General features: G+C 37.5%; 1 pseudogene across 9 annotated transcripts in view; it reads right to left on the bottom strand.

Moving 5' to 3' along the window:
• The window catches only part of LOC149744030 (UDP-N-acetylglucosamine--peptide N-acetylglucosaminyltransferase 110 kDa subunit pseudogene), a 47,237-nt pseudogene that overhangs the window by 25,447 nt on the left and 9,727 nt on the right, over nucleotides 1-12,063 (bottom strand). For 6 of the 9 annotated variants that reach the window (XR_016391555.1, XR_016391553.1, XR_016391551.1 and 3 more), the window contains one exon: nucleotides 7,924-7,966. The exons of the other annotated variants lie outside the window; for them this stretch is intronic. The product of XR_016391555.1 is annotated as a UDP-N-acetylglucosamine--peptide N-acetylglucosaminyltransferase 110 kDa subunit pseudogene, transcript variant X6 (transcript). The remainder of the gene's footprint in view (nucleotides 1-7,923; nucleotides 7,967-12,063) is intronic. 9 annotated transcript variants of the gene reach the window in all.

The following is a 12,063-nucleotide window of genomic DNA, read 5'->3' as shown; positions in this document are numbered from 1 at the left end:
GGGAAGCCCTTCTCTCTCACTCTTACTCAACTCCTAAATAACTAAGAGAATATGCTCACAAATGGTAAGCATGTTTTGGATGTTCGATGTGTGTTTGTGGGAAAGAACAAAAAAAATACTGCCTCAATTAGGTCAAATATCATACAAGAGACGAATGAGATTAGAGATGGGGTTGGGATTTGTGTTAGTTACTCAATAGCTAACCAATCACAGATATGACAGGGTAGTGCAATATGCAAATATACTTTTAAACAACTTCTCTTAAGTTATCTACTGTCTGTAAAGACAATCACACTCAACTGCTCTGCACTTAAACCCCAGAGCTTCTGAGTTAGAATCTCTTAGAAATAGGTACACGTTTCATTGCTTTGGCAACATGTACATGGCTCTGCATCAGGCAATACAACTGCTAAGATCACACTCTGGGAATTCAGGAAAGGCTAGTGTCCAGTTCTGGTCGTTCTACCACCCAACTGTGATCTAGGGTAAATTCCTGATTTAAAAAAAAAAAAAAAAAGAAAAACCCTGAAGATGCTGAAACGGTATTTCCTACTTCACAGGGTCGTCATGGGGATAAAAGGTCATTAGGATAAAGTGCCTCTCACCCAGGAAACACTGATAAATGCTACTGATGCTACCATCATCATCATCGTGACCGATCAAGAACACATGGCCACATGGAAATTCAACATTCCCTGGGCCATTCACAATTTTCCTTTAAAGGACTCATATTCTATGTGGGGTCTTAACACCTTCAAATAACAGAAAATACAAGTCTTTACGCCTTTTTTTCTGTAGCTAATTTTGGCATCTTTCACCTCTGTCCACTTAAGTGTTGGTTTAGCATATTCTTGTCACACAAAGAAGCTACTTCCCAAAGAGAGGAACAATGTGTCAAGTGACAAAGACATTGAGTGAAGTCTTTCACATCCTAGATTGTCCACGGTACAGCTCAGCTGGTCTCTGGGTTGGAAGGCCCGGGTCTACTTTGCTCGTCTTTTACAGGGGAAGGGACACGGTCCTTAGCATGTGGTCTGTGAAACAGAGGCAGCTGCGGGTAGAATTATAACACAAGCAGAACTGGCTTCAATTCTTCCTTCTTAGGTCTTTTTCTTCTTGTTCAGCTGTTCAAGGAACTTGCCTGCCCTCTGTCCCTGCCAGGACGATGTTACATCTGCCTGGATAAGTAGGTCACCATTGTATATCAGGAAAGGTCTTATTTGTAATCATCAGGGAGCAGATACGGCTAATTTGCGCAGAAAAGGAAACTTTTGGAAGTTTATGGTTAGGTCTCAGTAACTAGAAGCAGACTAAACAACCGAAAGCCAAGGCTATGCTATTGCAATTATAGGATCAGGCCAAAGTGATGTTATAAGTCCTAGCTGGCCTTGCTACCAAGCAGGAACAGGAAACAGGAGGTTGACCCAGCACTGCTGGCCTTGCTTCTTTACATCATTTATTTGTAATTCAAAATCCAAGAGAGGGGTGCAGTTGGCCAACCCGAGGTCGCCCGACTGTTTTCCATCTGTAAGGGAGACTGAGCATGTGAGTAAACAGTGTATCTGACATGTTCAGCTTGTATAACGAGAGGAAGGCTCTGTTTCTCACCAAGACCCACAAAGTGGAAAATTCCCCAAAGAGAAAGGAATTTCACATCAGATGCTTGGAAAGTTAAAAACAACAACAAACAAATGCAGATGTGGAATTAAAGACATGGAGTAATTAAGAACCTATATGTGGAGTGATTCAGACCTGAGTTCACATCTGGAGCAAGCTACTCAATCTTGCTGAGCTTCAAGTTTCTTTAAAGGAAACAACGTGGAAGATGATATCCACATGTAACTTGTGGTACACATGAAGGAGGGTAGTACAGTATATGATGCCTGGCACATCCTATGCATTTTCTAAAACTACTAGTAGTACTATTATTATTGTTACTTATTATACAATTTATTGTAGAAATTAACAGGGAGAGTATTAATAAATGTTAATACAGTGCTAAGTGTCACATTTATGATCTCAACTAATTATTTGTTGATTCAACAAACATTCCACATATCAGAAAATAACCTGCTAGTATATATATACATATATATATATTTTTTTACAGAAGAAAAGAAACCCTGAGGCTTAGAAAGTGTAAATAATGTACCAAAAGTCACTCATTTAAGAGGTAATGGAATATTATTCAGCCTTAAAAAAATGAAGGAGATCCTTTCATTTGTGACAATATAGATGAAACAGGAGTGCATTATGCTGATGAAATAAGCCAGACAGGATAAATACGAATGATATCATTTATATATGGAATCTAAAAAGAAAAAAAGCCACACTCATAGAAACAGAGTAGAAAACTGGTTGCCAGGGGCTGGGGTGTGGGTGGGAAAAAGAGGGGAAGACTGGTAAAAGGGTACAAACTTTCAGCTGCAGGATGAATAAGGCCTGAGGATCTACTGTATAACATAGTTACTACAGTCAATAATACTGTATTGTATAACTAACATTTTCTGAGAGAATAGAACTTAAGTGTTCTCACCAAAAAAAGAAAAAAAGGAAAAAGGTCATGAGCTGTTAGATGTATTAATTAACGTGATGGGAAGGATCCTTTTACAACGCATATGTGTATCAAATCATCATGATATACTCTTTGACTATCTTACAATTTTGTCAGTTATACCTCAATAAAACAGAAAAAAAAGAGGTAATAAAGATGAGACTCCAATCCAGGATTATCCAGCTCAAAAAACTACACTCTTAACCATTACAATATAGTATCCATCCATATGTTGTAACTATAAAATGCTTAACACAAAGGAAACGTTAAATAAATGGTATTTATTCTAACTCTAATGCTTACTAGATATTAGTTATGTGGTACGCTTTACTTCTAACTACAAGGGTATAAGGTGCAAATTCTTGCTACAGAACATAAAAGCCCCTGTGGTACCCTGTAGGATAAACACAGTACCTGTAAATCTCTCATCTCTCAACCCAGGGTCTCCTCAAGTTGGAGGTCTTTTTACCCCCTTTATAATGTGGGAATAATGCCTTTCCCACATTTGCACTGGGCATGAAAATCCATACTTCCAGGTGTATACTGAACCTCCACTTAGCTCCTCGTCACCTTGGAATCACCAGACCAAAGATCATTTATTCCATTAAGATAAATGATGTAGGGATAGAAGTACAGAATATACAGAGAGTGTTGGAGGAATCCAAACAACAAGTCCTCCACTCTCAAAACAAATTTTACAGTTCCAAAAGTAAAGAGCAATGTTTGGAAATAAAACTAAAAATGAAACTAACATCTACAATTAGCCAAGTATTTATTATGGGTCAGGCTACTTACTAGGCACTTGATAAACATTACAGCTCATCTTCCTGCAGCCCTTCAAAGCATATAATATTGTTTCTATTTCATAGAGAAGAAAATTGTATCTCTAAGCAGGTTAGTGATTAGCCCAAGACCACAGGGCTAGGCTGTAAGAAAAGAAGGCCAAGTTTCAGTGGTCAAAATGGTGATGGATGTTAGAACTAGAAGATTATGGCTAATCAAATAAAAATATTCAGAACGGTCCTAATGTATTATTAGGATTTCTTTAGAATAACTTGGGTGCCTTAGTGAATACAGTAGTGGTAGGCACTACAGTCTCTTTAATTTGCTAATCATACAAATCTACTTTAATATTCTTGGTGACAAGGAGCTAACTACTGATAAGACAGCTTCTTCAGTTTTGGGGCTACTCCAGGGTGAAATGCTGGAACGTCTTACTGCCTGCAATGTTACCTAGTTCTACCAGGGGGAATAAAGCAGAACAAGTAGCCACTGTTCTTGACAAATGGATACAGTTTCCGTTTTTCAAACTATGAGTGTCAGATTCATTCATTGTATCAGATAGATCTGTCAAATGGCTTTGCCCGTTTACTAATGGATGGCACACTGCAGACACACGTTGGGTCAAAGGACTCAATGTCACCTCATTGATACTGTCATCAATATAATTTGTATTGGCATTTTGTCTCACCCTGACTTTAAGGACTATGTGAGGAGATCCAAGTCTCCAGACCATGGACTGATCACCACTGCTTGACACAGTATTCTCTGCTCATTTCCAGAGGGGACCAAGGATGAGCTCTTGTACTTCTGAGTCTATTCACCCTACCTGGCAACACATACTAGCTGGGCTGATTGGATCAAGCAGGAGCCCCACAGTTTAAATTTCCAGCTGCATTGGAGGAAACAGAGGCTATGCCCCAATCCCATAACCCCTCACTTCTTACCGCTAGCCTATCCTAGGCTGTTTTTGCTGATAGGAGTACTTCATGCTAAAAATTAATTTTGCTTACCTGATGGCAGTCACACAACCTCAAATGCCATTTTTATAAATAAGGCAACCACCAATGGAGTGTGATTTAGGGTTTTTTCTTCTGTAGACCCTGCCTACCCTATAAAATCTCCCATTACTGCATCCTGGAGACTATAATCCCTTTCCGAGGGAATAGATTCTTTCCAACCATAAGATGAAATAAGAACTTACATTTCCATACTGCCCAAAAGGAAATACATTGATTACAAAATGCAGGAGAATGACTGATTTTCCACATTTGTTGTGTTCATTAAAGGGTTTCTGAATAGACTTGACAGTATTAAAGAAGTTCAACACACACAAAATAAAAATTAATAAATGAAGAGAAAAAACTTGCATTTACAACAAAATAAACACATTGATATATAAAAGGTTGTTATACATCGATGAAAAATGGATGTCATAAAGTCACAAACTAAAAAGTATTAACAGCCAATAAAGATAGGAAAATATGTTCAACTTTGCTATTATTAATCAAAGAAATACAAATAAAATAATTCAGGTGTCATATTTTACTGACTAGAATGACAAAGTTTTAAAAAACGTGATAATACTGGTATTGATATTGATAATACTGGTACTGATGAGTGTGTGTAAGAAACCACACTGGATGTTAAATTCTTGGTAGAAATAAAAAGCACGGTAACCTTTCTGGAAGACAATATGTCAGTATGTACCAGAACTGACAACCAGCCATTCAAGTTCTAGAAGTCCATTCTAAGGAAATAAACAAATGCTCAAAGACATATGAACAAGGATGCTTGTCTCATTGTTTAGCAAAGCAAAACAGGAATAATCTAAATGCTGAACAGTAGGGACTGGTTAAATAAATAATAGAATGCTGTTCAACCATTAAAAATGATGCTGCAGATTTTTATTAGGTGATGAGTAATCATACTTATATTACTAAATAAAAATGTTATAGAACTGTTTTGTAGTTGGATATAATAATTAAAGGTATTTTATACTTGCATTGTATTTATATGCACCCCGTCACAAAAAAGTTTCAAAAGATACCCTCAAAAATGTTACAGAGATGATTTATCAGAAATGGGATTTTGAGTTATTTTTCCTTTTTTCTTTAAATCCTTTCAATTTTGGAGTTTCTACAATGAGCCTGTATTATTTTTACAATTAAAAATATTTAAATTTACAACAAAAGGATCTAAATTCCTTTTCCATTTATTTTCCACCCTGGCTCAGGGTATTTGTGTAAAAAAAAAAAAAAAATCAGCTTATATTCTCTTTTGTATCAATCTAAATTTACTTTTCATAAGTTAACTGTTTTAGTCTGGCAAAAGTTTCACACAGGAAAATTGTTAAGGTCTGAGTATTCTATTACCTTTAAAAGCACTGGAAACTTTGAAATTATTTCTTTCAGAATTTTCATATAATACTGAAAGGTGGGGGGGAGGTAGCAAAATGAAGGGAAATAGATAGTAGTAGTCAACTTCAATTAAGAAAAAGCAACAAGAGGCAGTTTGTACTCTTTTGATACGGCAGAAGCCCCCTGTGTCAACTCATGCTAAAAAATGTATATATACACACACATATATATGTTTGTGTGTATTATATGTATATGTGACACACACACATAATTAATCCACAGTCTTAGGCTAATCACTCATTGTGGCAGAAACAACCAGCTGTTGACTACACTTTAATTAGCTCCTCCAGCCTGTAGAGGCATCACTAGGACCAAGATAGGAACAACAGTCTCCATCTCCGCTTGCATCTGGGTATGGTTCTATCCCAAAGAATGTGACCAGAGGTGACCTGAAGAGTTTATGTCTGAAGGATAACGAGTTGATAACTGTAGCTTGCAGCTTCCTCTCTCCTTTCCTTTTTAGGACAAACGTAGAGCCACTTGATGAAGGTGGTGGGTCCCTGAATAACTGAGCAGAAAACTGACCCTCAGACCACCAAAGTCCATACTACACTCCTGAGTGAGTGAGAAATGAACTGTCCATGTGTTGCTCCACTGAGGTTTAAGGTTTATTATTTAGTGTTTAACTAACGCATTTTTTCTTTAAACCTCAGTTGCCTTCTCTGTAAAATAAAGTCTTTGAAAAGGATCCACTGTAAGTTTTTTCCATTGCTTATGTTTTTATCTTAGTTTTTAATTCTCAGAAACATTGCGCGCATTTTACCTTTTAAGTTAGTAAGTCTACTTTTTTTCCCACAAAGACGGGTTCTTCAAGTTATGGAGAAGTCATAGCAGACTGTTGCTTCAGTTTAAGATACGCATTCACATATGAGATGAGAAGGGTGAGGACCCAGAGAAACGCCTTTGACAGAGGGGAGTGAGAGCATACTGAAGAACGTTTAGTAATAAAGAATTCAGATGGGAGAAACGGATGGGTTACATCTAACAGATTTGCTCAAAGGAATTCTGGAAAGGCAAATATGTGAAAATGTATAGCAAAGACGTGAAATGCCTTTTGGTCCCTAAATGGATTTCATTTCAAAGACGTGCATATTGCAAATACATGTACCATAACACTTCTCTGTCCACTTCTAGAATTTTCTAAAGCCTGACAGAACATCTGCAGAGAGAGGATGTCATTCCAAGATAATCGACTGCAAGTTACTAAATTAAGATAAAAATGTCCTTAACCTTGAACAGTTTTTAAAGAGATTTTAGAAGAAAGGAGCCCTCCAGGGGGTTGTATAACTATATAATTGTACCCTTTCTAAAAGGCTATTTACAGATACATGTTTCCCCTCCGTTCTTTAAAGTAAAATATAGGATAAAAAAAAAGTTTGGGGATAATATTTGTTTGGGACAGCAGGCACTGCTAATCAGTACCACTCCCTCCTTATTCCTTACTATCAAAGCCCTGGTTTAGGAGACCCCATTATCCTTAAGGCTAAGGTGGCCAGTTTAAAATCCGAGCTGATGAGATCTAAGTGCAAGTCTGCTGACCATCTGTGGTAAAAAATTTGCTCTCTGAGTTAGACACTGCCTTTTTTTTCTTACTTAATTTCTTTTTGTTTTCCTTTTCTTTCTTCCTGCCCAAACTGTTGGAACACTATTGGAGATTCTGGGGTCACTTTGAAGCTATGTGGACGTGCTAGAGATGTGGAAGCTGGAAGAGCGAAGCAACCCAGTCCCCTGGTGATGCCCTTCAGCAGCTGGACTAACGCTAGAGGGACTATCTCCAAACTTCCTGCTACCCGTGGAAAGTAAGGTAAATCACTCATTCACTTTCTGTTACCTACTAACTGATCCAGAACTCTAACCTCAGGGTTCTAGAACCCTTCTCAGTATCCCATAGTCATACTCATGTTCCGGACTCCTGATCATCAGACTTGCTTATAGCAGATGTATGGGGAGGGCGGGCTCTTCTGGAAGCCCTCATACTTCCTCCCCTACCCCCACCACACACAAATAATGATCTTTATGTCCAACTCATCCTTCTATCTACACTCAGAGGCCACGGCCCCCAGGAAGGCTTCACTGACAACCCTTTACTCCTCTCTACATGCAGAAAGGGTAGAGGTGTGGGCTCTGGAATCACACTTCCTAGACTTGAATTCTTAATCTGTTACTTACCAGTTTAGGACGTGGGCAAAGTAGTTACCTTCTCTGGACACCCCTGTAAAAGAGGAACACTAAGTAGCACCTATGTACCTTACTGAAAGGATTAAATGAGCAAATGCAGGTAAAGTTCTTATAATTTTTTCTTGGGTCAATCAATTCTAGCTGCTATTGTTACCTTTGGCTAATTTAGGGCAGAGTCCCTTTGCCCTCCTTTGGTTCTCTGGGCCCGTCTCATTCACAACACACACAACCGCACACTGCAGAGTTTTGAAAGGTGGTTCTCAAAATGTGGTCCCTGGGCCAGCAATATCAGCCACACCTGGGAACTGGTTAGAACTCTGGCACTGGAGCCCAGCAATCTGTGTTTTAACAATATTCTCAGGCAAATCTGATGCACACTAAAGGTTGACGACAACTGAGAACATCTGTCTCAGACTCTCCTGGAGGCATTCACCAAAAATAGAGATACAGGACCTTACACCTGACCAGCTGGAGAAGGGGTCTAGTAATTGCTCTGGTTATCATGCTTGTCATGATTTTTCAGCACATAAATGTTTGAGAATCACTGCCATTTTGAATGTGTGTTTCACCTGTCTGTTTTTCCAGTGGACTCTACTTCCTTGCAAGGAAGGTTTGTGAAGATCTGTTGTTGTTGTTTGCATTATTAGTTTTATTATGCTAATTCTAGAATCTCTGGCGCATAGTGCAATCTCAGGCAGGGAGTAGTGGCTCATTAAAACAGGTATCCCAAAAGTCTTAGTAGAACTTCAAGATTAATTCCTTCAGGAAGAGGTAAAATTGTCATTAGATGCAGATGATATGATTCTATATATAGAAAACCCTAAAGACTCTACATGAAAACTACTACAACTGATAAACGAATTCAGCAAGGTAGCAGAATACAAGATTAACATACAGAAATTGGTTGCATTTCTTTATACCAACAATGAAATATCGGAAAGGGAATGTAAAAAAACAATGCCTTTTAAAATCACAACCCCAAAAATAAAATACTTAGGAATAAACCTCACCAAGAAGGCAAAAGACTTATACGCTGAGAACTGTAAGACATTAACAAAGAAAAGTGAAGATGATTCAAAGAAATGGAAAGACATCTCATGTTCTTGGGTTGGAGGAATTAATATTGTTAAAATGCCCATACTACCCAAAGCAATCTACAGATTTAATGCGATCCCTATCAAATTACCCATGACATTTTTCACACAATTACAACAAATAATCCTAAAATTCATACAGAACCATAAAAGACCCAGAATTGCCAAAGCAATCCTGAAGAAAAAGAACAAGGTTGGAGGCATAGCCACCCCAGACTCAGACAGTACTCCAAAGTCACAGTAATCAAAACAGCGTGGTATTGGCACAAAAACAGACATATGGATCAATGGAACAGAATACAGAGCCCAGAAATAAACCCACACACCTCAGTTAATCTTTGACAATTAATCTTTGACAAAGGAGGCAAGAATATATAATGGGAAAGAGACAGTCTCTTCCGCAAGTGCTGTTGGTAAAGTTGGACAGCCTTATATAAACCAGTGAAGTTAGAACACATCCTTTCACCATACACGAAAATAAACTCAAAATGTCTTAAAGACTTAAACATAAGACCTGACACCATAAAACTTCTAGAAGAGAACACAGGCAAAATATTCTCTGACATAAATCATACCAATGTTTTCTTAGGTCAGTCTCCCAAGACAATAGAAATCAAAATGAAAATAAACAAAGGGGACTGAATCAAACTTACAAGCTTTTGCACAGCAAAGGAAACCATAAACAAAATGAAAAGACAACCTACAGAATGGGAGAAAATATTTGCAAATGATTGCGACCAGCAAGGGCTTAATTTCCAAAATATACAAACAGCTCATACAACTTGATGACAATAAAAGCAAACAACCCAATCAAAAAAATAGGCAGAAGACTTAAAGAGACATTTCTCCAAAGAAGAAATACAGATGGCCAATAGGCACATGAAAAGATGCTCAACACTGCCAATTATTAAAGAAATGCAAATCAAAACTACCATGAGGTACCACCTCACACCAGTCAGAATGGCCATCATTAAAAAGTCTACAAATAACATATGCTGGATAGGGTGTGGAGAAAAGGGAACCCTCCTACAACACTGTTGGTGGGAATGTAAGTTGGTGCAGCCACTGTGGAAAACAGTATGGAGGTTCCTCAGAAAACTAAAAATAGACCTACCATATGATCCAGCAATCCCACTCCTGGGCGTATATCCAGACCAAACTATAATTCAAAAAGGCACATTCACCCTGATCTTCACAGCAGCAATATTCACAATAGCCAAGACATGGAAACAACCTAAATGTCCATCAACAGATGAATGGATAAAGACGATGTGGTACATATATACAATGAAATACTACTCAGCCATAAAAAAAGAATGAAATAATGCCATTTGCAGCAGCAACATGGATGCAACTAGAGATTATCATACTAAGCAAAGTAAGTCAGAAAGAAAGACAAATACCATGATACCACTTATATGTGGAATCTAAAATATGACACAAATGAACCTATCTATGAAACAGAAACAGAATCAGAGACATAGAGAATAGACGGGTGGCTGTCAAGGGGGAAGCAGGTGGGAGAGGGATGAACTGGGAGTTTGGGATTAGCAGATGCAAACTGGTATATATAGATTGGCTAAACAACAAGGTCCTACTATATAGCACAGGGAACTATATTCAATATCCTGTGATAAACCATAATGGAAAAGAATATGAAAAAGAATGTATATACATATGTATAACAGAGTCACTTTGCTGTACAGCAGTACTTAACACAACGCTGTAAACCAAGTATACTTCAATAAAAAATAAGTTAATTAAATTTTTAAAAAGATTAATTCCTTCAGAAGAACAAGTACTACACATTCACAAAAAAAGCACCCTTTGAAAGTTTAAAGTTTTGAATTTCTTTGCCACTTCCTTAGTTTTGGTCATCTTGGACAATATATTTTTAATATTGACTTTTAGAAAGAATTGTGTTTCAGTGTTTGCTATCTTTAGAGAGACAGAAACAGATAAGTACAACTAAATACTTATTTTTCAAAAGTCTCAAAAGTTTAAGGGAAATGAAAGTAATTATATCTTCAAATGATTTTGGGGTATGTTTCTAATTTCATACTTCTGATGCAATTAAAGATTAAAACTGTATTAAGACATTTGAGACATGCCGCATTGGTATTAAATGAACTTAATTTTGTGTAAAGTGGTAGAAATATTTTCTTCAGCAAACATACCTGCAGATATAAAATCACAACCATAAATCTACAAAAAAGCAAGCTATTGAATGAAATCTGATTGGTTATTTCCCTGCAGTATGGATCTGCTAATAATTTAATTTACTACTTGCTAACAGAAGCCAAAATTTAAATATACATATATATATATGTGTGTGTATATATATATATATCTTCAATTTTAAATCATTCATATATATGAACAAGTATACATACACATATATAACAATTGTTCAGATACATATATAAACAATTTAAATTAAACAAAGTACATCTGGTGGCCTATTTCTTCCTCCCGATTTCTAAAGAACACCATATTCTATTCTAGGCAGTGGAATGTCAATCCACCTTAAGGGTTGTTCAATGAGCATATCTGAGAAACCACTGGTTTAGCCAATGATGTACTTATTCAGGGAGGCCCTAGTGCCACTGTCAAGAGCTTATCCACAGGACAGATAAGAAGGTACTTGTTTGGTTTGTGAAAAGAAGGAGTAGTGAGGAATGGCAGGTAGCTGCAGGCTGATGACACGTGATGTCCATATATATGTAGAACCAACACGCCCATAATTGCACCCATTTTCCATACCCAAATCCAAAGCCTTTACATCATTAATCCCAGGCAAAAATGGTAAGATTCATGTGTGTTACTATCCCACAGCTTCAAGATGCCTATAAACTCATATGAGTATGTCTTAGTTTTATCAGTGGAGGACAAACCAGGCTTCTATCAGCAAGCCCCATTCCATAACAGGCAAACCAGTCCAACACTTCTCTGAGTGCTGCAGGAGAGTCTATGGAAGGGGCGCTCACTCCACTGTGATGCCTAAAATGCCTTTGCACAGAGCAAACATTCAATACAT

The sequence above is a fragment of the Delphinapterus leucas genome, unplaced genomic scaffold (assembly GCF_059928025.1).
Source record: "Delphinapterus leucas isolate spDelLeu-1000000601 "Yukka" unplaced genomic scaffold, BTC_Dleu_Yukka2 spDelLeu_asBTCV2_sq25, whole genome shotgun sequence".
NCBI lineage: Eukaryota > Metazoa > Chordata > Mammalia > Artiodactyla > Monodontidae > Delphinapterus > Delphinapterus leucas.
Note: the sequence above shows the minus strand (reverse complement) of the source record. Positions and strands in the feature narration are given on the sequence as shown.